The sequence below is a fragment of the Panthera pardus genome, unplaced genomic scaffold (assembly GCF_024362965.1).
Source record: "Panthera pardus isolate Hobbes unplaced genomic scaffold, ASM2436296v1 HiC_scaffold_11, whole genome shotgun sequence".
In the NCBI taxonomy this organism is placed as follows: Eukaryota; Metazoa; Chordata; class Mammalia; order Carnivora; family Felidae; genus Panthera; species Panthera pardus.
In genome coordinates, this window is record NW_026526666.1 from 73727607 (window position 1) to 73750427 (window position 22821).

At 44.2% G+C, this 22821-nt stretch overlaps 3 long non-coding RNA genes across 5 annotated transcripts in view; 2 read left to right on the forward strand and 1 right to left on the reverse strand.

Annotated features, from left to right (window-relative positions):
• The first annotated feature begins 345 nt into the window (after positions 1-345).
• Positions 346-5931, forward strand: LOC109254833 (uncharacterized). Its single transcript, XR_008420146.1, has 3 exons — positions 346-456; positions 1005-1072; positions 5899-5931. It is a non-coding gene; the product is annotated as an uncharacterized LOC109254833 (long non-coding RNA).
• Positions 5932-5993: 62 nt separating this feature from the next.
• On the forward strand, positions 5994-21657 carry LOC128775446 (uncharacterized). 2 transcript variants are annotated; one of them, XR_008420144.1, is made up of 3 exons: positions 5994-6524; positions 7004-7605; positions 21462-21657. It is a non-coding gene; the product is annotated as an uncharacterized LOC128775446 (long non-coding RNA). The 2 variants fall into 2 exon arrangements; XR_008420142.1 differs by lacking the exon at positions 21462-21657 and adding an exon at positions 7718-7830.
• Positions 7115-22821, reverse strand: part of LOC128775445 (uncharacterized) — a 48061-nt gene continuing 32354 nt past the window's right edge. Inside the window, exons 4-6 of one of the 2 annotated variants that reach the window (XR_008420140.1) lie at positions 19473-19534; positions 11604-11808; positions 7115-7227 (exon numbers count right to left, since the gene is read on the reverse strand). This is a non-coding gene — a long non-coding RNA (uncharacterized LOC128775445). Of the gene's footprint in view, positions 7228-7770; positions 7949-11603; positions 11809-19472; positions 19535-22821 lie in introns of those variants that run through there. The other variant, XR_008420141.1, reaches the window with a different exon arrangement.

Here is a 22821-nt window from a genome sequence, read left to right on the forward strand (position 1 = left end):
CGGTGCGCCAGGCGCCTCTGCAGCCCTGACCCAGCGAATCTGCCCGGCCACTCAGCGCCGCCGCCGGCCCGGGCCAGCCAATCAGCGCGCGGCGGCGGGCGCGGGCCGGCCGCGCGGCCAGCTGCAGAGGCGGCCTCCGCGGGCGGCGCCCGGGAGGGGCGGCGGGGCCGGGGGCCTGCGGCGGACGGGGGAGGGGCGGCGCCCGGCGGACGGGCCCCGGGGAGTCCGCGGGTGGCAGGCGGGCGACTAGCGCGGCAGCCGGAGGGCATCCCCGCCCCGCCCGGGACCCCGGTGGGCGTGGCGTCGCCGGCCGGGGTGGGACGGCGGGAGCGGGAGGGGCCGGGGCGGCGGCCCGCGGGGCGGAGAGGGTGTCCCCGCTACCCCGCTAAAGATGCGCAGCGGGCGGCGGGCTGCGTCCCAAACGCGGTCGCGAGCGGCGGGGTCCGAGGGGCACCGGTGGGCCCCAGCAGAGTCCCGGGCAGGGCCTCAGGGACATCCCAAGGGGGATTCTGGGGCCTGGCGAAGGTCACCCGGGAAGGCCCCCAGTTGGACCCTGGCCTCGGAATTCTCTGCCGAAATCCCGGCCTGGAGCTGGGGTGGAGGGTGGGGGGTTTTGAGGGGGATTAGGCTTTAGCCGCCTCCCATTCAGATAATTTGAAGGTACATTTCTCAGGGTCTCAGATTTTCTTGCACTGGACACCCCCAACTAGTTTGCGGCGGCTGTGGGCCTCAGAACCTCAATGTGACGAAAACGGGTTTAAGAGTCCTTTTAGAAGGACCACTGGCTGATCTTCCCCCTCTCCACCCCCACAGGCCGTGCAACTGAGTCATCTTTAAATACCGTCCTTGGTCCTAGCCAATTGCATATTCTGCCTGCAAACAATGTTTGAAGCCAGATCCCTTCTAAATAACTGCAAGACTGAAGTTAGCCATCTTTGAAGATCGCAATTGCTCTTCCAGCTCATTAAAATATATGACTTTTTTTTTTTTTTTTTTTGGCTTAGGGAAGCAAGAGTAATTTCAAGGCAGGCCCAGCAGTGACGACTTGGAAACCCATCTTAAGATGTCTCAGGTAAGGTACAGGCTTCACTGTAAATATCATGCAGATGTGTGCATTTACCCCACTAGATGTGCCTTTGGAAAAGTTATATCTAAATAGAATTTCAAAAATTAATTCTTTTTCAAGCAAGGTTAACTAAATCCTTTTGTGTTGCAAAATGCCCCCCCCCCCCCACTACCATGTATTTTCTTCAAGAATCAGTACACTAGTGCCCTATGGATTAGTAATTTCCAAAAATTATCTTTTTTTATTTATAATTTTTTTAATGTTTATTTATTTTTTTGAGAGACAGTGTGAGAGGGGGAGGGGCAACAGAGAGGGAGACACAGAATCCAAAGCAGGTTCCAGGCGATCAGCACAGAGCTCAATGAAGGGCTGGAACTCATGAACCATGAGATCATGACCTGAGCCGAAGTCTGACCCTCAACTGACTGAGCCCCCCAGGTGCTCCCCCCCCCCCCCAAATATCTTCTAACCACAGATGAGCTTGGGCACTAGAGACTCTGTCTTCTACGTTGGCCATTTCCTTGATGCTCCATGGTATTCACCTTGTTGACCCTGGTGCTTCCTATGGGGCTTTTGCAGTATCACACATAGCATGTCTATGAGATGACGAACCGTAGTTTGCTGGCACACTTGTTTACTGAAAACCGTATAAGGGTCTGTAAATTTAGAAGTTGCTTATCATCTATGTCCATAGCTATCTATACAAGGCTAGAATACTTAAGTCATATGAAGATACAGATGCATATCCAGGCTTGGGGAGAGCAGGGTCTGCTTCCTCACTGTCTTTGCTCTTCCTTGCTAGCAGGTTAATACCACCCCTGTGGTCTCCCTTTTCTAGGATGGGTGACAGGTGAGGACGTGGGACAGCGGCATATCCCATTAGGAGATGGCTATGCTTGTATAGGTGTAATGTTTTGTTATATTACGGAAATTCCTCACGCACAGAGATATGGTCCCAGGTTTAGGATTATTTTTCCCAGATGTATTATGTTATGTAACTTTCTCCATAGATGACTCCCAAATTCACATTGAATCCTGACATCTTTTGAGCTTCAACAGTATAAAACAGAATGCTGTCCTGCCATTATCTCAACATCCCTAAAGCCAAACTCACTCTTTCCCCCTCCATTCCAGATTCTACTCTTTTTTTTTTTTAACGTTTATTTATTTTTTGAGAGAGAGAGAGAGAGAGAGACAGAGCATGAACGGGGGAGGGTCAGAGAGAGAGGGAGACACAGAATCTGAAACAGGCTCCAGGCTCTGAGCGGTCAGCACAGAGCCTGACGCGGGGCTCGAACTCACGGACCACGAGATCATGACCTGAGCCGAAGTCGGACGCTCAACCGACTGAGCCACCCAGGCGCCCCTAGATTCTACTCTCTTAAACAGTAAGGAAAATATATTATCTCATGTGGCAGGTAGGGCAGCTTTAGATTTAGTTCATTTAACAGCTAAATAACATTCTCAGGGACCCAGATTCTTTCCATTTTGTCACTCTGACCTTCCTAGGTTAGTGCCCCTCGTAGTCACAAAATGGTTGCCACAGTTCCACCTAACACATGCATACACGTAACATCTGGCAGAAGTAGAGAGACTGTTTCTTCCCATGTATCCCTTTTATTATCAAGGAAAACCTGTCTTGGAATTCTTCAAGCCATCTTCCCACAATCTCATATGCTGACATCTAAACCAGTCACCATCAAGGAGGAAGAAACTATCATGAATGGCTTAAATTAATTATGATTCGCCCCTGTGGCTGAGAATTAGACTTTTTTTCCCCAAGCACGTGTAGACTTAGGTGAATAACCTGGGCAAAATGGGGGTTTTCTTAGGAGGAATGAAAGGAGAATAGATGTTAAGGGGACAAATAGCAGTGTTTAATACATGTGGTAATACAGTAAATATGTCAGCTAGGTTAGGCTGTGGTAACAGATGATCTCAAAGTGTCTTACGACAACAAAGTTTTTTTCTTGAAATACCCTACATGTTCATGGCAGGTCAACTTGGCTATATTCTAGTTTGTCCTTATGCTGGGACCCACACTGGACCCTTATCTGGAACACAGTTGGTCTCATGAAAGAAGAAAAGTGATCATGTGAATCCCACAGTAATTCTTAATATTTCTACCTGGAACCGATACATGTTCTTGGTCACAAAAAGTTCCTCTGGCCAACTCTGACGTCACTAAGGAAGGACAGCAAATATTTGTTTAAAACTGTGACCAACAACACAGCGGGCCACACACAAGGACCAGAAATAACCAGATCTTGCTCTGCTAATCATCTCTCCTCTCCTTAGAGTTCCCAAGGGGACTATGCACAAGAAAGAAATTGGAATCTAAACCAGTGGATTATTTTATTCATAGCTGAGCTAGCACCCAATAACCTCCAGAACAGAAATCTGCCGCCAGAAGACTAGGTTGAATGACATGGCATAGGTTTAAGGCTACAGTGAAGCTCCCTAATTCCCTGTTCCCTTTCCCCCCTCTACATTTTGGGGCCAGTATGCGTGGGCATGCCTGCAGAAAGAGGGGAGAAGATGATCAGATCTGCAAAGCAGACTGGATTTACTTTTCTTAGTGTGTGCTAGAGACTGAGCCGGGCCACTTAGCAGGAAATGGGGAGCAAAGCAGCACACACGGCCATGTGACCTTTGAAGACAAAGTGACCGTAACCATGTAAAATGTGAACTCATTAACGTACTGGGTTTTGAGCAATCAGATTAACAAATTCTTCCTTCTGAAGGAAACCATTAAGAAGACAGGGCATTCTCTCTCTCTGCCCCTCTCCCACTTGCTCTCGAAATAAACAAACAAACAAACAAACAAACAAATACATAAAAGGGCAGAAAAGGGAATTCCTTCCTATGTTCCCACACTCTCACTTCTGTTCTTACTCTGTTAGGAAGAGGAATAGAAAAGTGGCCTGTGCATCATCTATTTGCCTCCTCATCTAGACAGTAAGCCTCTTAAGAACAGGGGCTAAAGCATTGTGTATCACTGTTTCTACCTGTAGTAGGTACTCAGGTAACTGTTGATAATAGTTATGACCATCATTAAGAGACATCATTGCAATTTCAGTTGACAAAACTGTGGTCAATTACAGATAAACAGTTGGCCTTTGAATAACACGGTGGGTAGAGATGCCGACCCCCTGCACAGTTGAAAATCCATTTATAACTTTTTTTTTTTTTATTTAAAAAAAAAATTTTTTTTTTTTAATGTTTATTTTTGAGACAGAGAGAGGCAGAGCATGAACGGGGGAGGGCCAGAGAGAGGGGGAGACACAGAATCCGAAGCAGGCTCCAGGCTCTGAGCTGTTAGCACAGAGCCCGACGCGGGGCTCGAACTCACGGACTATGAGATCATGACCTGAGCTGAAGTCGGACGCTTAACCGACTGAGCCACCCAGGCGCCCCCATTTATAACTTTTGACTCCCTAAAAACTTAACTACTAACAGCCTTCTGTTGACCAAAAGCCTTACTGATAACATAAACAACACATATATTGTATATGTGTTCTACACAGTATTCTTACAAGAAAGTAAGCTAGAGAAAAGAAAATGTTGTTAAGAAAATCAAAGGGTGCCTGGGTGGCTCAGTCAGTTAAGTGTCTGACTTGGGCTCAGGTCATGATCTTGCAGTTCGTGAGTTTGAGCCTCGCGGCGGGCTCTGTGCTGACAGCTCAGAGCCTGGAGCCTACTTTGGATTCTGTGTCTCCCTCTCTTTCTCTCTGCTCCTCCCCGTGTCTCTCTCTCTCTCTCTCTAAATAAACATTAAAAAATTTTTTTAAAAAATCAAAAAGAAGGGAAAATATACTTACAGGACTGTACTATATTTAGTGAAACAAATCCATGTATAAGTAGACACACACAGTTCAAATCTGTGTTGCTCAAGGGTCAAGCGTACTAGGTTTTGTAACCTGGGATTCTGGGGCTATATTTCTCATCTTACTTTTAACCTTCAGTATAGACTGGCACAAATGGGTATTGAGATGTGGGTGTGGACAGTGGAAAGAAAGTGATAGTCTTCATAAATATTACATATGACCCTAAGCAGATGGATGTGCCAAGTATATAGAAGATCAAAATTCAATTGACCTCAATAAATTAGAGAAATGGTCATCAATGGCAGGTTAAAATGCATTAGGTAGCGAAAGAAGCATCTTTCTCTCTCTCTGTCACACACACACACACACACACACACACACACACACGCAAACACAAACACACAATTCAAGAAATTCAAGAAAGAAAAACTGGCCGGGCAGAAATGTGGCCAAAAAAAACCTGATAGATGCGGCAAACCAATAACAGAACGAAAAGAAAAACAGCAGGATATATTAACAGAAGCCTGTGAAGTCAAATTCATCTTCACCTCCCTGGGACCTTGCTTAGTGCCTGGCACACAGTGCACGTTGCTAAGTATATGTGGAAAAAATGCACGACTTTGGCTTTGGTCAGATTATCTGTGCTGTTCCCTTCCTCTGAGAAGACTTTGCATAACCAATTCCTGTCCATTCTTCAAGGCCCAGCTCAAATACAGTTCCTGTCTGGTGCCTTCCTTAAATTCAGCCTACCCTCAGCTAGAAGAACGCTGTTTCTGAATTTTCATAAGTGATGAATATGTGCTAGTGATGATTATTCCAGTAATGGGCATTGGGTAGCTACTGGGTGAATAGTAACTCAGATTAAGACAGTCCAGTACACATAATTTCGAATTATAGAAATAATAACTAACAGAAGGGGTCTGCAATTCTATAACTGTTCATCATTGGCATTGACTCTGACTTTCTGTGCTCTTGTTTCTTCTCTCTGTGCTGTATGTAATCCAGGTGTCAGTTTTCCCCTCCTCCTCTTATTCAAGCTCACACCCCTTATGCCCTCTCCTACCAGCATCTTAGTGAACAAGATAGAATTTGCTGAAGGGGAGACGTGATTTATGTCACGTGGGCTGTAGCAGCTGGAACCCCGCTACGACACACCTCTTTCTCCAGAGTACACACTCTCCGCTTCTGCCACGGGGATCTCTTCCCATCCCCTACCCCATCCTACCTCCCAGCCTCCAGCTTTCCTGCTCTTTACCTTCCCCCCCACCAGCCCTATGTAGACTTCTCAACCCTTCATTATTCAGAGGAATGCATTTCATCCTAGTTTCTACATCCAAACCTGTGCGCAACGAATGACCACGTTCAGCAAAACCGCAAGTTCTTCCAGTTACAGGACCTTCCCTCTTCAGGAAATAGAAGGCGATTATAAATAATATTTTTCTTTTGTAAACCTAATTAACACAAAACGACTAAATGGGGTTTTTTCATGAAGTCTTCATGTGGAGCTTGTTGGAGCCAGCTTTTGAAGAGTACAGCGGACACAGGTCTGCAAGGCAGGGTACAAAGAAGACGTCCAGGAGGGGATTGCCGGCTGCTGTCCTGCTCTGGATGAACTAGACTCCCAGAACCAGGTAGGAGTTTATAGTTCTCAAGGGGCTTGCCCTATCTGTCTGGAGACAAGGCTGCATAATTGCTTATCTTGTTATCTGCCAGCCCCAGCCTCATGCAGCTGTAATCATTAAGACAGACAGTTGTTCCGTCGGCCTTTCCTAGCTCCTTAGCCTTTTCTGACCAAGTCGGGAATTCTATTAGAAATCCTAACACGGGGCGCCTGGGTGGCGCAGTCGGTTAAGCGTCCGACTTCAGCCAGGTCACGATCTCGCGGTCTGTGAGTTCGAGCCCCGTGTCAGGCTCTGGGCTGATGGCTCGGAGCCTGGAGCCTGTTTCTGATTCTGTGTCTCCCTCTCTCTCTGCCCCTCCCCCGTTCATGCTCTGTCTCTCTCTGTCCCAAAAATAAATAAAAAACGTTGAAAAAAAAAATTTAAAAAAAAAATAAAAAAATAAAAAAAAAAGAAATCCTAACACTATCTTTCCTTTCCTCTCATGTTAGGGAACAGGCTATGCTCAATAACAAAAAGACCCCAGAAGACAGTGACTCGACAAGAAATTTCTCTGTCACTCAGTAGTCCAGTAAGGAGGATGTCCGGGATGGGGAAGTAGCTCTGCTTCACTGGTTCAACCCTGGACCCAGGTTCCTTTCATCCTACTGTGCCACCAACTCATTGTTGGCATGTTTGGGGCCGGCTCTCGTGGCCACAACTGTGTTCCAGGCCTCTGGAAGGAGAAAGAGAGGAAAGAGGAAGTGGACAAGTGGCCGCCTTTGAAAGATGTAACATGAACATTATACTCCTAACTTCCATTCACATCCCAAGAACCTGGACCCATAGTCACATCTACTGCAAGGAGGCTGGAGACTGTACTCCCTAATTGGTTAGGTGTGTGCCCAGCTAAAACTCAGTGTGGGGTGAGAAGGGCTTCTGTTACTAAAAGGAAGAGAAGAAATGGACATGAAGATGAAGAACAGCTCCCACCGTACCTCCCTATCCTTATGTGGGGATAAGAGACCCTACGGATGTGCCACTCTAGTAATCTCCAGTTTCTTCAAATTCCCTGAATATGCATTTCTGTGTCCCAGCTCCACGACTGTTCACGGTAAATCTTTCTCACTTTTCGTTGCCTGCTAGCATCGGCTCAAGTAGCACCTTCCCCAGGAAGTCTTCCTATCTTAGTTTGGGGTAAGTGGCCCTTCTTTGTGTTCTGATAGTGTTATGGAACCAGGCTGGAACGCTGGCGGAAAAACCAAGCGGCACTCGGAGATCTTGGTGGATCGGAGATTTATTTAACACCAGCGGGCTCAGAGGAGACTGTTTTTCCAAAGATCTGAGCTCCGAATGAAGGGAGGAAGGGTAATTTATAGTGGTCAGCTCCCATATCTGTGGCAGGCTTGTGCGCGTGGCAAACAGGGCAAGAAGAACCTGGAAGAGGGGCCTCCAAACTAGAGACCAGAGCTGGTTTTAGTCCCGTTGGCCATCTTACGGTGTAAAACTGTATTCATTTTCCCAACGGTAGCACACTGTGCATTTTTCTCCTTTGGCAATTGTCAAAGTCCTCCAGTATCTGCACACGTGTGAAATCATCTCCTTGTGCTCTGTTTCTGTCTAGACTGTAAGCCATTTGAGAGCAATTTTGCTATGTCTTAGTCATATTTGTGTCTTACTACCTAGGTTGAGCTGAATTCCTTTTCCCGCCAGTGGGTGAAATAAGCTGTGCCATCGCCTGACCCCCTGCATGCCCACTGAGGTATAGCTTTCATCCGTAATGTCCAGGCTGTCTAAGTGGGCATTCTTCCCATTTGGACAAAAGGACTAGCCTGAAACCCTGGCAGGTCTAAAATCCTGACCCTCTTCCTAGCTCTTTGAATTCCTGTCCCTCGTGAGCCCAAGACCTGTTTTTGTTACCCTCTAGGGGCTGGCTGCCAACCTAGAACCATGGTATGACTGCCATTTGCTGACATTGATCTTAGACCCTTCACTAGGTCTAAGCTATGCTTCATCTGCTGTGTACTTCCTTGATACTGAAACCAGCTGGAACTTAGTCCTGGCATATTCTTTATCTTGGGATGTTGACAAATGACCCTTTAGCTAGGTCAGTTTTCCCTAGTTCTGCTCCTGGTGGGCTCTGGCCATTTCCCATTCACCACTGGTCATCCTGCTAAAGCTCTATCATGCTTGACCTGTGAATAAATGTGCCCATGTTAGGATTAATAAGTATTGTTTGTACCTTCTGTTTGAAGATAACTGGTCCAAGATAGGAATCAATTCTTAGCTTTGTGGCATATCACTGGCACAAAGACTTTCTTTGGATGAAAAATTACTGGTGTGTGTATATATTTTTATTTATTTTATAATGCACATTATAAAATATATAAAATAAACATTTTGAAAGTATATATATATATATATATATATAGACACACATATATATAGCTTAAAATATAAATATTTGAGTATGCAAAACCAGTGTATTGAGCAGGTTACTCATTTGCAAATATGTTTTATTTTTACAAAAGGAGTTGCCAGTAAAATCTTAGGAATTAATATGTCTCTCTTTTGGTGCAACTTTAGTAATTATTCAGTAAGGCAGAATTCCCAGTTCAGATGGATGATTTGGTCAGCCACATAATCTGTCCTTCTGTATATCAAAGAGATGGGTCAGAAGCAAGGAAGTTTAACCATAAAAAGTCAGGAATTTGGTCAAATCATCCAAAGACCTTGGGAATATCCAGGGAACTGAGAGGCAGGTAACTCTTAGCATCCTTGAGAATATGAAGATGCATTGGCAGTTTGTATTGAACTGAAGGTTCCCAACTCTAAAAGGTCACTTAAGAGTTAGAGATGGGGGGCACTTGGGTGACTCAGTCAGTTAAGCATTCGACTCTTGATTTTGGCTCAAGTCATTATCTCCTGGTTTTGAGTTTCAGCCAACAGCATGGAGCCTGCTTGAGATTCTCTGTCTCCCTCTCTCTGCCCCTTCCCCCGCTTATGTGCACACATGTGTATGTGTGTGCATGCGCACACGCTCTCTCCCTCACAAAATAAATAAATAAACTTTTAAAAAGATTTTTAAAGAGTTAGAGATAGGTCCCACCTGCATGTACATTTGACAATTTGCAAGTGACAAATTCCGTTTAAACTATCATAAGCAAAAAGGGAATGTACTGGCGGCTTACAACCCTTGGAAGTCTAGGAGTGGACTTCAGTCACAGCTAGATCTAGGGGACTAAAATACATTTTCAAAATTGGTCTTTCTCACTCTTTCAATCCCTGTCCCTTCCTTTCTCTCACTCTTACTCTGCTTCTTTCTGACATTGGCCCCATTCTCTTCTACAAGAGATACGTTCCTCTACATGGCAGAGAAGAGGGCCCCCATTCACATTCTTAACACTCTTTATCTGGAAGGCCACATGCCTTTTCTTCTACCTTTAAATGGAAAAAAAAAAAAAAATCCCCAGGAAGAACCTGATTGGCCTACCTCTGGGCTAATCATAGCCAAGGCTATTGGGTTCCTTGGTTGGCTGGGCCCTGTGGCTGTGAAGTGGGGAGGAATAGTTGGCAGCCTCACCAGACTCATGCAATTTGTGTGGGTCTGGGCAGACAAAACAAGAACTTTCCACCACATTCTCCTTTCTCATGCCTGAGAGTCCCCAACTAAATATCTCCAGTGTTCCCACGAAACAGCCCAGGCTTCATGTCATACTTTCGATGTTTCCGCTCTTAACGTTCCACACTGATCACTGCTTGCTTTCTGTGTGGATTCCTGCTCCATGGTTCCCTTGGATTTCCCGCTGCTTATGTTGTTGATGCCACTTAGCTGGACCGTGGTTGGCCACTCTGGTGCTCAGGCCAATGCCTGTGCTGTGTTTCTTTCCTGCACCTCCTTTTAGTACTCTGTTTGGAGATGTGCCCGTGAGTTTCCCAGATTATCTGACAGGGGCCAGTCCAGAGAGTTGTGCCATTATGTCCAGTTGTAGAGACTGTGCAGTGCACAAGGGCACCCAGTAAGGGCAAGCATGGGGACCAAAGTCTAGCACGAAACGTAGTTCATTAATGTTGAGTTACCCACCCACCCACCTGTGTTCTCCAGGAGGAAGAAGCACTTTTTCTATTTGTACTAGGGTCCTGATCCCTGCCCTCAGGAACTGTGACTGCCCCTAGGCAGCTGAAGGCTACCAGGAGCACAGCTCCTACTGTTTCCTCTGAAAAGCAGAGGAACAGCTTCCTCTCTTGTTCGCCAGTGTATCAAAGAAATGCCATTATGTTCAACATAGCACCGGGGGAGCAGGAGGGATCACAGGCCCATCCCACCTTGTCATCCAACTATAACAGCCTCATATGCCCTCTCAATATGCCAAACCAAACAAATAATGAAAAACCATCACGAATGTGACAGAGCTGTCAAAAGCACACAGTCATGAGCTGTGGAAATTATGAAGCATTGGGGGGTTCTATGTTTTCTGAAACTGGTACATCTCTTATCAAGATAGAAAATAAAATCTAAGAAAATCTGTCATGGGGCAGCTGGGTGTCTCAGTCAGTGTCTAGGTCTCAATTTTGGCTCAGGTCATGATCTCGTGGTACATGAGTTCAAGTCCTGCATCTGCTTGGGATTCTCTCTTTCCCTCCCTCCCCCGCTTGCTCTCTCTCTCTCTCTCTCAAAAATAAATAAATAAACTTAAAAAAAAAAAAGAAAAGCTGTGAGAACCATCTCACGGAAGTACTGACCATCACACCATGCCAGGGTAAGCCATGCTCACATTTAGTCACGCTGTTAAGACCGTGATGGCTCTCCGATGTGCCAAGGCAGGCCTTTGTAGTGTTACATGCAGCTTAAACCTGGCCCTCTCCTGTTCCCCAGAACATAGAGAAGATACCAATGACGAGAGACTGGGCTTGACAAGGTTAGGTAATAGCCACCATGTTGGTCCCAGAACTACCATACAAACCAAACCTGTAGCCCTGATGCTGCACGTGGCCGATGATACTGCACCATTTCTTTTGTGATGAATGCTCTCCTGGGAATCTGGAGTCCTGCCTGCAGTTTGCTTCTGTCAGCCCTCCCCTGCCTCCTTTCCCCCAGCCCCTCAGACATACCTACATACACAGCGTGGATATGGCTTGAGTTCTTTTCCTGGAAGGCTCCTTCACAATCGGGCAAAACAGAATGCAGCAGAAAACTGGGAGACGTGTCATCTCGTTAACACTCCAGCAGTACCCAAATCCCACTTTGATCCCAGTGGGCACTCGCTCCAGTAGGGATAGAGGAGAATGTGGCCGCCATTGCCATCTGGGGTGTCCCCTGGAGTGGTGAGTCAAAGGTGGTCAAATGTGTATACATTTCTCAATCTGTGTCTCCCCTACCACTGCCCTAGGGCTTTATTTTTCGGCAGAAGGGTGTTAAATTGAAGACACAGGACTGCTTCCTACTCTGCCGCTCAGACGTTCTCCTGTTCTCCTTTTGTGTTATCCTCCATAAAACTAAATCGGATGGGGTTCTAGCCAGTGATAGGGCCAGGGTAGGAGGGAGGTGTGGAAGGGATGTGTCCTGAGGTGGTTACCGAATCCATCAAAGAGAGTTGGAAGAAACTAATCTAGAGACAGTGGAGATAGTAAGACAGACAGCCCGAGGCACAGGAGCTTCTATTTGACTGCTCACGATTAAAGAAAATTAAAAAAAAACACACCAAAAAAACTGTGAAGAAGGATACTTTCAGCAATGAGAGTGAAACATCTGTGAATAATTCATTTTCAAACTCGTTTGCCAAGGGAGAGCAGTCATGGGGCTAAACCCTTGATGAACTAAACCCTTGATGAAAAGCAAAGGTTGCATGAGTCACACCCATTACTTGGAAAAACTAATAGTAATTGACTCTGTCCCTTCTTGCCAGGGAATCGGACAACACACTGTGTGGTATTTCTTTGGTCCTGTCTCTCTGAAGACTTCAGATTGTATTATTTTTAAAATCTTGATACCAGCTAAAGCATCAGGTAATTTAGTCATGTCCAGTAGAAGAGAGTGTACTGTATACAGCAGACAAGAGATGGGATACATGGGGGGCAGCACAGGTAGTAGGAAAAAAACCTACTGAATTAGGAGACCCACGTTCTTGTCCTGCAAGCTAGCACTGTAACTAGCCAGCAATGGAATGTTAGAAAAGTCACTTAACCCTCACTAGTCTTTACCTGCAAGATGAAGAATTTTAAATTAGATAACCCATTATGTAAATAATCTCTAAAGCCAGCTCTAAAATACTATAATTCCAGAGCGCCTGGCTGGCACAGTTGGTGGAGTGTGTGGCTCAGGATCTCGGGGTTGTGAGTTTGAGCCCCACCTTGGGTATAGAGATTGCCTAAAATCTTTGAAAAATAAAATAAAATACAATGCTATATAATTCCATAGTCTTATTGGAACATCACTAGGTATTCGAGAAACTCATAGACAAATACCAGGAGCCAGGAGTAAATGGACTGAACTGAGCCCACCCACAGAGGAAACAAGCCCATGCTGGTAAAGGCTAAAGAGCTGCAAAGTCTGCCGTTGTCTTCCAGGGAGCTGTGTGATGGCTGGGCACAGGGGCCATGGCAGACAGTCCTGGGAAAATACTTAGTCCCGGGCTCCCTAAATGTTCCTTTTGGTCTAGGTGTGAGATTAAGATACATCTAGGGTCGCCTGGGTGTCTCAGTCAGTTAAGTGTCTGACTTCCGCTCAGGTCATGACCTCACAGTTCATGAGTTCGAGCCCCGCATCGCATCTGTGCTGACAGCTTGGAGCCTGGAGCCTGGAGCCTGCTTCAGATTCTGTGTCTCGCTCTCTCTGCCCCTCCCCTGTTGTGCTCTGTCTCTCTCTCAAAAATAAATATTTAAAAAATTAAAAAAAAAAGATACATCTAAAAGTGCTCTGTGATTTGCCTCTTTTCCCCTTTTGTCTATTATAACTGTAGAGAAATATATCCCAAGAGATCTACTCACACAGTAAAGTTCTTCATGTGCCTATAGAGGCTGAGGCTGTACACAACATAACGGACCAGTGGCTAACACTAGGATAAAGAATTATGTTGTTGTAGCCATTCTAGATGTGCCTAAATGTGACCCAAAGGTTACTGGTTACCCCCCGGCCTTGCTTGATATCGTTCACGTTCCTAAGATATGATCTGTACTTTGTTGATGGCGCAGCTTAGGTTCCAAATGCCCTCTTAGTTGTCTACAAGACAGGAGAGAGGGCCCTGGCTTATAGGAGACAAGGCTCAGTCTAGGTCTGGAAATATGTATCACATTCCCACAGGCTGCAGACGAGACCTATGAGACACCTAGGAAGTCTTTCTGAACGCCAGCGTTTCAAGAGATAGTCCCAGGCTATGTGCAGATCCTGTGTCCCAACACAAGAGTCCTGGAATCAAGGCAAGGCATCCTACTGCATACACTTGCTTTCAGTTGAGCACAATACACCATGGCCTTGACTTCCCTGGGGAGTATTACTCCAAAGCTTAGGCCTTATAGGGGTAATGCTTAACACTTCTCTTTTCTATCCAAGTTCTGAACCACTTGATAAACAAGGCAAGAGCTGGTAGATGGAGGCCAAAAGACTATGTTTCTATGACATCAGAGAACGTGGCTTAGATGTGAGAGTTCAACTGTCTTCTCAATGCTGAAACCTAGAGTTAGATGGATTTATCACCTAGTCAGAGAAATCACTGAATTCTGTAGGACTCCTCCATAAGGGAAGGGCATTTATAAAATACACAACACGAAGGAGCAGAGCATAGAGCCTGCTAACTCTGGCCAGACACACTCCCCAAAGGAAGGAGGTAGGAAAGGGGTTCTGCTGTGCATACCTAGTTTTGTCACTGAACTCAAACTTGTCCGTGCACCTGATGTGCCGTAGGCCAATGTCTTGAGACACCGGTTTTGAAGCAGAGAAAGCTTTGTTACCAGAGGGCAGTCCGATGAGGAGGCAGGGGATCATTTCCAACAGCTGCATTGCCCTGCTGAGCCTAGGCACAGCTTATGTATGTTTGGAGAAGAAGATAAATTCATAAGAGGAGGGTGAAGGGTTTCTTGAAACCTTAAGTGGGGGGGGGGGGGGGAGGGCTTGAAACATCTGGAGGTATACATGCTTCCAGACAATGAAGTGCCATTCAGGACTTGGTACATCAGATAGTTTTAAGGCAAATGTCAGCATCTGTGTCCCGTCAGATTCTTATAATAATCAATGTGCAAACAAGTGGTAGAGTTACAAGGGCACAGTTAATGATTGGTCGTGCACTGGGCTTAAGACATGCATAAAACATAATTAAGTAGGGAACAGAACAACATGGAGATACGTTAATAATATAACTAATACAACTATTGGGGTGCCTGGGTGGCTCAGTCGGTTAAGCATCAACTTTTGATTTTGGCTCAGGTCGTGATCTCATGGTGGTAAAATTGAGCCTCATGTCATGCTCTGTACTGGGCATAGAGCCTGCTTGAGATTCTTTTTCTCTCCCTTTGCCCCTCCCCCACTGAGTGTGTGTGTGTGTGTGTGTGTGTGTGTGTGTGTGTGTGTGTGTGTGTTCTCTGTCTCTCTCTCTCAAAAAAAAGCTATAGTGTTGTTTCTGCTTTCAAACAGGTCTAGGAACCAATTGTCCAGCCTCAGATTCTCCTTTCAAACTTACCAATCAGATAACTTACTCTCCTCCCCAGTATTATGCTAAGAGTACTGCACCTGCCAAACGGAAGGGATGTGTGAAATTGAGAGGAAGCACTGTTCCACCAGCCACTCTTCCCATTAACAAAGTCCTAGACCTTTTTCTAGTCTCATAGGGAGGCTTAAAGTTTCAGAAGTGAAACAGCACATCTAACCTACCCCTTGGGACAAAATAAATTAAGTGCTCATAACACCCAGTAGAACACTGTTCATTAGGGTGCGGGGGATAAAGAATTAGTAGGATAGTAGGTACATCCTGTTTTCTTCCAGCTCTATGTCCAGAGTACCTTCCTCTTTTAGGATAACCAGGCCTGCCACAGGGTGTGGTGATAGTTGAATTGAATAATTACTTATTGAGGAATTGCATAATTGCCTGGTAGATGCTGAATTCCTGTTGAGATCCTAGGAAAAATTGAATGGTGAAGGATCTTAGGACATCCTCCAAGAATATCAGATTCAACATGACACAAGATTAAGGACTAGCTTATCGTTGGTCTGTTATCCCCACAGATGATATATCAGAAACTAAGATTCATTCTTCTTCTTTTTTTAATATTTATTTATTTTGAGAGACAGAGAGAGAGCATGCAAGGGAGGGGCAGGGAGAGATAGGATGAGAGAGCAGAAGCAGGCTTTGTGCTGTCAGAGCAGAGCCCTACTTGGGGCTTGATCCCATGAACCAAGAGATCATGACCTAAGGAGAAATCAAGAGTCAGACACTTAACTGACTGAGTCACCCAGGTGCCCCACATTCTTCCTTCTTTTTAAGTAAGCTTCATAGGGGCGCCTGGGTGGCTCAGTCGGTTAAGCAGCCGACTGCAGCTCAGGTCATGATCTCACGGTCCGTGAGTTCAAGCCCCATGTCGGGCTCTGTGCTGACAGCTGAGCCTGGAGCCTGTTTCGTATTCTGTGTCTCCCTCTCTCTGACCATCACCGGTTCATGCCCTGTCTCTCTCTGTCTCAAATATAAATAAATGTCAAAAAAAAAATTTAAGTAAGCTTTATAATGTAAAACTTTAAGATTTACAGAAAAATTTAGATTTTGCAAAGATAGTAAAGATACTTCCCATGTACGCTGTGCTCAGTTTGCCCTATTAGTAATGTCTTATATTACTATGGCATATTTGTTATAATGAACATACGAACAATGACAATATATGAGCATATGAAAATATTGATACATTATTATTATTATTATTATTATAGAATAAAAGGTCATTGCCTTTTGGGAGGAAGACCACAAGAGGTAAGGGTTGTTAAAAAACAAATTTGACTTATTTATTTATTTTTAGTTATCCAAAGGGAGTTTTGTTTCCTTTGTTTTTTAATGACAGAGCTGGGAGTGTGGCTATATCTGCCCCCAGTGTCTTCTGGGACCTAACCCATGTCAGTACTAACTGGAGGAGAACTCTGGGGTCTCCATCATCTAGATATCTGTGTGTTGGAGTGGATCCAAAACCATTTTCTACAGAGATTCCTGTCCCGGCCACGTCTTTGCTCTGCTCACCTGTGTGAGGCTCTGGCCCCAGGTCTCTGCCCAGCCCTTCAGTTTTTTACAAGCAAGTTCAGTCAGTGCTGCTCCCAGCTGGGTCTGTATTTAGCATGAGCAGAATAGCTTCTGACCCACCACTTGTTAGGAATCAAAATGCTTTCCATTGTTATTAGTTTGGCTCAGAGAAGCAGTATTTAGGGAGGATTGCTTGGAGAACATATATAATCTTTGAATCTTCCATTTATTTATTATTTATTTTTTTTAAAAACAAAATTCAAGTGAGTAAATTTGAAGATCTAATTCACTTTATTAAGTGATTCATGAGTTGGGCAGCATCCCACCCAGCAAGTAGGAGCTCGAAGAGTTGTATAAAATAGAAGATTGTTATAGGGAGGAGGGTGGGCAAGGAAGTTACTAGCAAAAGAAAGAAAAGATTGTTTCAAGTTGGGTCACTTCTCTTAGTGGAAAGAGCAGGGAGTTTTACGTCCTCTTCCTTTGTTGGGGGGTGGGGGGGGTAGGGGAGGGAGGGACCCGGTTGGGCGGTGTGGAACAGTGAGGGCCCATGTGACAGATTACCTCACTGGTGCTTATCAGAAAAAATTTTTTTTTCAATAAGCTCTACACCCAACATGGGGCTTGAACCCCTGACCTCAAGTTTAAGAGTTACTTGCTCCACCGACTGAGCCAACCAGGCACCCCAGAAAATTCTTGACTGACCTGTTAAGACTACATTTCTGGGGGAGGTTGAAATTGCATTTAGGTTAGGTATTAAGCCCAGGTTTGGTGAGTTGGTCTAAGTGATGCCATTTTGGGCTTATGGTTTTCTTTTTAATAGATGCCAGTTTTCATCACATTGTATCAAGGATACATACTATCAATATGACTTGTAACTACTGTTGTTGACCTTGATCACCTGGTTGAGGTAGTGCTGGTCAGGCTTCTCTACTGTAAAATTACTCTCCCCTTCCCCCTTTCCATACTGTACTCTTTGGATAGATGTCACTCCGCAGCTCATACGTAAGGGGAGGCAATTATATTCCACTTCCTTTTTTTTTTTTTTAAAGTTTATTTACTTACTTTGAGAGAGAGGGTGAATGAGCAGGGGAGGGGCAGAGAGAGAGAGAAAATCCCAAACAGTCTCCACTCTCAGCACAGAGCCAGACACAGGGCTCTATCTCACAACCATGAGATCATGACTTGAGCTGATATTAAGAGTTGATACCTCCTATCAGTTGATACCTGATATCAAGAGTTGTTCTACCTCCTTAAAAGCAGAGCAACTACATAAATTATTTGGATATATATATAGATATGTGTGTGTATATATATATATATATATATATTTTTTTTTTTTTTTTTTTTTTTTTTTTTTTGCACGGGACATTTGTCTCTTCTCCCCCATTTACTTATTTATTCAATCATTATTATCACCTAGTGACTTCTTATATTCAATTGCTATTCCTATCTGCAAAAGAAATGGACATGTAGTTTTGTAGTTTGTCTGTTTTTTTTTCTGGTCACATAAATTCTGGTCAGAATTTAGGAGAGAATCACATTGGATTCTCATGGATATTTATTCTGTACATTGGGTTATAACCCAATACTACTTTGTTTATTTTGTTGCTTAAATTGTACCAGTTTAGGCCATTAGGAGCTCTTTCAGGTGCTTCCTTTGCCTCTTTGACATATCCCCATCACTGTCTTATTTTTATTTATTTATTTATTTATTTATTTATTTATTTATTTATTTATTTCTATGTCTTTTAGCACTCCATTACTTTCTGGCACTACAAGATGCTTCAGGCTCATCTTGAATATTTCCTATCCCAATCCTAGAATCAGCCATTTCTCCAAGGAGCCAGAGTTTATCCTGATTTGCATATTTGTATCTAAAATAACTCATTTGGGGCGCCTGGGTGGCTCAGTCGGTTAAGCGGCCGACTTCAGCTCAGGTCATGATCTCGCGGTCCGTGAGTTCGAGCCCCGCGTCGGGCTCTGTGCTGACAGCTCAGAGCCTGGAGCCTGTTTCAGATTCTGTGTCTCCCTCTCTCTGACCCTCCCCCATTCACGCTCTGTCTCTCTCTGTCTCAAAAATAAATAAACGTTAAAAAAAAATAAAAAAATATAAAATGAACTCATTTGAGGGGCACTTGGGTGTTGTTGTCATTATTATTATTATTATTATTATTATTATTATTATTATTATTTTAAGTAATCTCTATGCCCAACGTGGGGCTCAAACTCACAACACCGAGATCAAGATTCACATGCTGCACTGACTGAGCCAGCCAGGCATCCCACAAATTTATTATCTTACAGTTCTGGAGGTCAGAAACGGGCCTTATGGGACTAAAATCAAGTGTTGACAGAGCAGTGCTCCTTTTGGAGACTTGAGGGACAATCAGTCCCTTGCCTTTTCAGCTTCTGGTGGCAATCCACACTGCCTCATGGCCCCTTCCAGCAATGGCATCTCGACTCCTGCAACCTTTAACATATTCTTATTTTATGGGGCGCCTGGGTGGCTCAGTTGGTTAAGCATCCGGCTGTTGATTTCAGCTCAGGTCATGATCTCACGGTTCATGGGATTGAGCCCCGCACTGGGCTCTGTGCTGACAGCACAGAACCTACTTGGGATTCTCTCTCTCCCTCTCTCTCTGCCCCTCCTGCTGCTCATGCTCACACTCTCTCTCAAATAAATAAAAGAAAGTAGAATGTTCTTATTTTAAAACCTTTCATTTAATCACATCTGCAAAACCCCTTCTGCTATGTAAGGTGACATACTCACAGGTTTTGGGGATTAAAACTTGAACATCTTTGGAGGGCCATTCTTCTATCTGCCACAAACCCCTACAATGAAAAAGTGACATTTGCTGGTAAATCACAGTCTTACCTATTTCCTTTATACTACATAGGACATTCTAAATCTAAGTATTTTTGACAGCCTCCGACAATCATCTCTCCTTTTCTCAAAAGGAGATAATAACAATATTATCTAATAAACCCTTCTAAACAATATATGTCAACTTTCTGGTATTTTACCACCCCCCCAAAGTAGCACAATTTTCCGAATTCTAGTGATATCATCCCCAATAGCAATTTAGAACATGTGGCTTAAACAATCCATGTAGTTGATTTCCTACTTGAACCAAATGCTCTCCAGACGAGAAAGAATAAAGCCTTCATCCAGGTTCATAGGGTCATAGTGGCTCTCCTGGCCTGTTTCTTATCTATGTGTTTTCCATCCTGGCATATAAGGCTCATCTGTCAATCATGTAGATGAGAGAATCTCCAACTATGTGTCCCATAAGGTGGGCCCAGTGTATTAGAATTAAAAGTTAAATAATTATGGATTTTTTTCCAAATGGGAAAAAGTTACAGTGATGAATAGATTGTTATACATTTCAAAAATGTTCCCCATTAATCTTCCTTAACACTGGTGCTTCCTACTGCTTGCCTGTCAGCACGTGCAAGCTGACAACAAAAGGAATGAATAGGAAGCCAATTAAAATTAATAGAAAAAAGTCAAAGATAAGAATAACAAATCATGCCTGGCTCGATAGCTCATGGTGCTTTCCTGTAATTTTATGTTGCATACATCTAACAGAGAAATATTTTGCTAGCCAAAATGCTGTATCACATAAAGGACTCTAGATGTAAAGGATAAATATCTTTCCCTAAATAGGATGGAGACTATACCACTATTTCTTCATTGCGTTGTAGAATCTTAACAAAAGGATACCGTTTTTGTCTTGTAAGAGGCCAATTTAATCCCGCAGGGGCAGGAATATGGGCTTTGGAACCAGGTAAATCTGAGTACAAACATCTTCCTAGCTGCATGACTGTGAATATGTTGCTTAAATGGATAATTTGAATTCGTTAAGAATTACATTTGGTTGTGTGTAGGTCATAAAGCAGCTGAAAAGTGAAAGAGGCTGATTTCTCCCTCAAAATAAAGAAGTGCAGAGTTAGGTTGTCCCAGTTTGGTATGGTGGCTCCTTGATCATTAAGTTTCTAGTTCCTTTCTGCATGCCTCACCATCCTTAGCACCTTCTAGGTCACTCATGGTCTAATACGGCTTTTGAAGCTCTAGTCACCTCATCTGCTTTCCAAGCAGCAGAATGGATGAAGGGAGGAAGGACAACAGAAGTTTTCCAGGAGCCCCACACAGTGACTTCTGTTGATATCTAATTGGTGGCTCCTATCTGCAGGGCAAATGGGAACTGCAGTTTTTCATCTGCACACAGTGCTCAGAATTTGGAAGGAGGGAATCACGTTAGATTCTGTGCAGCAATGCCTAACCAATCCCCAGTGTCCATGATTCCCTTCTTTAAGAAAAAAAAAATTTTTTTACATTTATTTCTTTTTGAGAGACAGAGTGAGACAGAGTGCGAGCGGGGGAGGGGCAGAGAGAGAAGGAGACACAGAATCCAAAGCAGGCTCCAGGCTCTGAACAAGAGCTCAGTGTAGAGCCTGACACGGGGCTTGAACCCATGAACTGTGAGATCATGACCTGAGCCAAAGTTGGACGCTCAACAGTCTGAGCCACTCAGGCACCCCGTGATTCCCTCCTTCTAGTAATAGAATCATTACCACATCTGCCTACCACTAGTTTTCCCTTGCATGAGTAGAGCCTCTATTTTTCAGCCTCCCTTGCAGTTAGTTGTGGCCACGTGACTATGATCTTTCTGGACAATGGGACACGAGCTGAAGTGTTTGTGTGCAATTTCCTTAAAGGAACTGCCTGTCCTTCATCCTCTCTTCCTCCTTCCCACAGGCTGGGACATGCATGTGTAGTGGTGAGCCAGCTTTTACCAAACAAATGAGGACAGCACAATGGATGATTCAATGGTGGAGTAATGAGACAGAAGAAAGGTACGGGTGAGTGAAGCCGAGCCACCTGCATCCTGGACTTTCTGCCTGCCTCTGCTGTGTTTTGGGAGAGAAATAAACCTCCAGCTTGTTTAAGCCACTGTCTTTTGTTATCTCTTTGTTACAGCAACTTAGCCTGTATCCTAATTAATACAGTCACCTTTCTGTACCTCGGTTTATTTTTCTGTAAAATGGCAATGGCATTACGTACTCCACTGGGTTATAGCAAGAATTTAAAACATTATAAGTAAGGGGTGCCTCGGTGGCTTAGTTGGTTAAGCGTCTGATTTCGGCTCAGGTCATGATCTCCTGGTCCGTGAGTTCGAGCCCCGCATCAGGCTCTGTGCTGACAGCTCAGAGCCTGGAGCCTGCTTTGGATTCTGTCTGTCTGTCTGTCTGTCTGTCTCTCTCTCTCTGCCACTCCCCTGCCTCTCTCTCTCTCAAAAATAAATTAAAAAAAGACATTAAAAAATATAAGTAAGGCACCTGACAGAGCTATTATAGTAATAGTTATTAGCATAGGGCTCCTGAGAGGATTCTGAGAAGCTGAGTAAAGCACTTGGAGGAAACGCTCCCACCATTATAACTGGGAACTGTCCTGTGATTGGATTCTTGATTTAGCCACAAAAACATACGAACAATAAATGTCTTGGATTTAAGGATAAGTAAGCTAGTTAAAATGTTTAGAAAACACCTCCTGATGCATTTTCCCCTTCTTAATAATTTGGATTCTCTTCCTGCCTGAGGTTGTCATGGGGGGTGCAGAATGCAGAGATGATGAATTTCAGTAGTAGACATCAGAACAATACTGCAAAAGATAAGGGAGGACTAGCTTTTCCTCAGTAGGCTGTAACAGTGGGATCAGGGGAGGCCACAGGACAGCGTGGGGTTCCTCCCCTGCTGTCATGAGTGGGGAAAACAGCCAGCAGGGAGTAGAATTTTGAATTGACTAAATTCAATTTGAACTTATAGAGACATAAACATAATGAAAAGTTTTTTTCCCCATGCTATTAGCAGGAATAGAGGCTTGAGTCTAAGAATTTATTGTAGAAAATAGTGAACATTATATTCTTTGGCACATCTGAGCCATAGTATGCAAATTTCTGTCCTGCTGCATGATACTTACAAGGTTGGTACAGAAAAAGCACAAGTATAGTCAATTTCATTTATGAACATAGATTCCATAATCTTAAATAAAACATTGACAAATGTAATCCATTAGGATAGTAAAAAGAATAATCCATCACATCCAAGTAGCCTTTAGC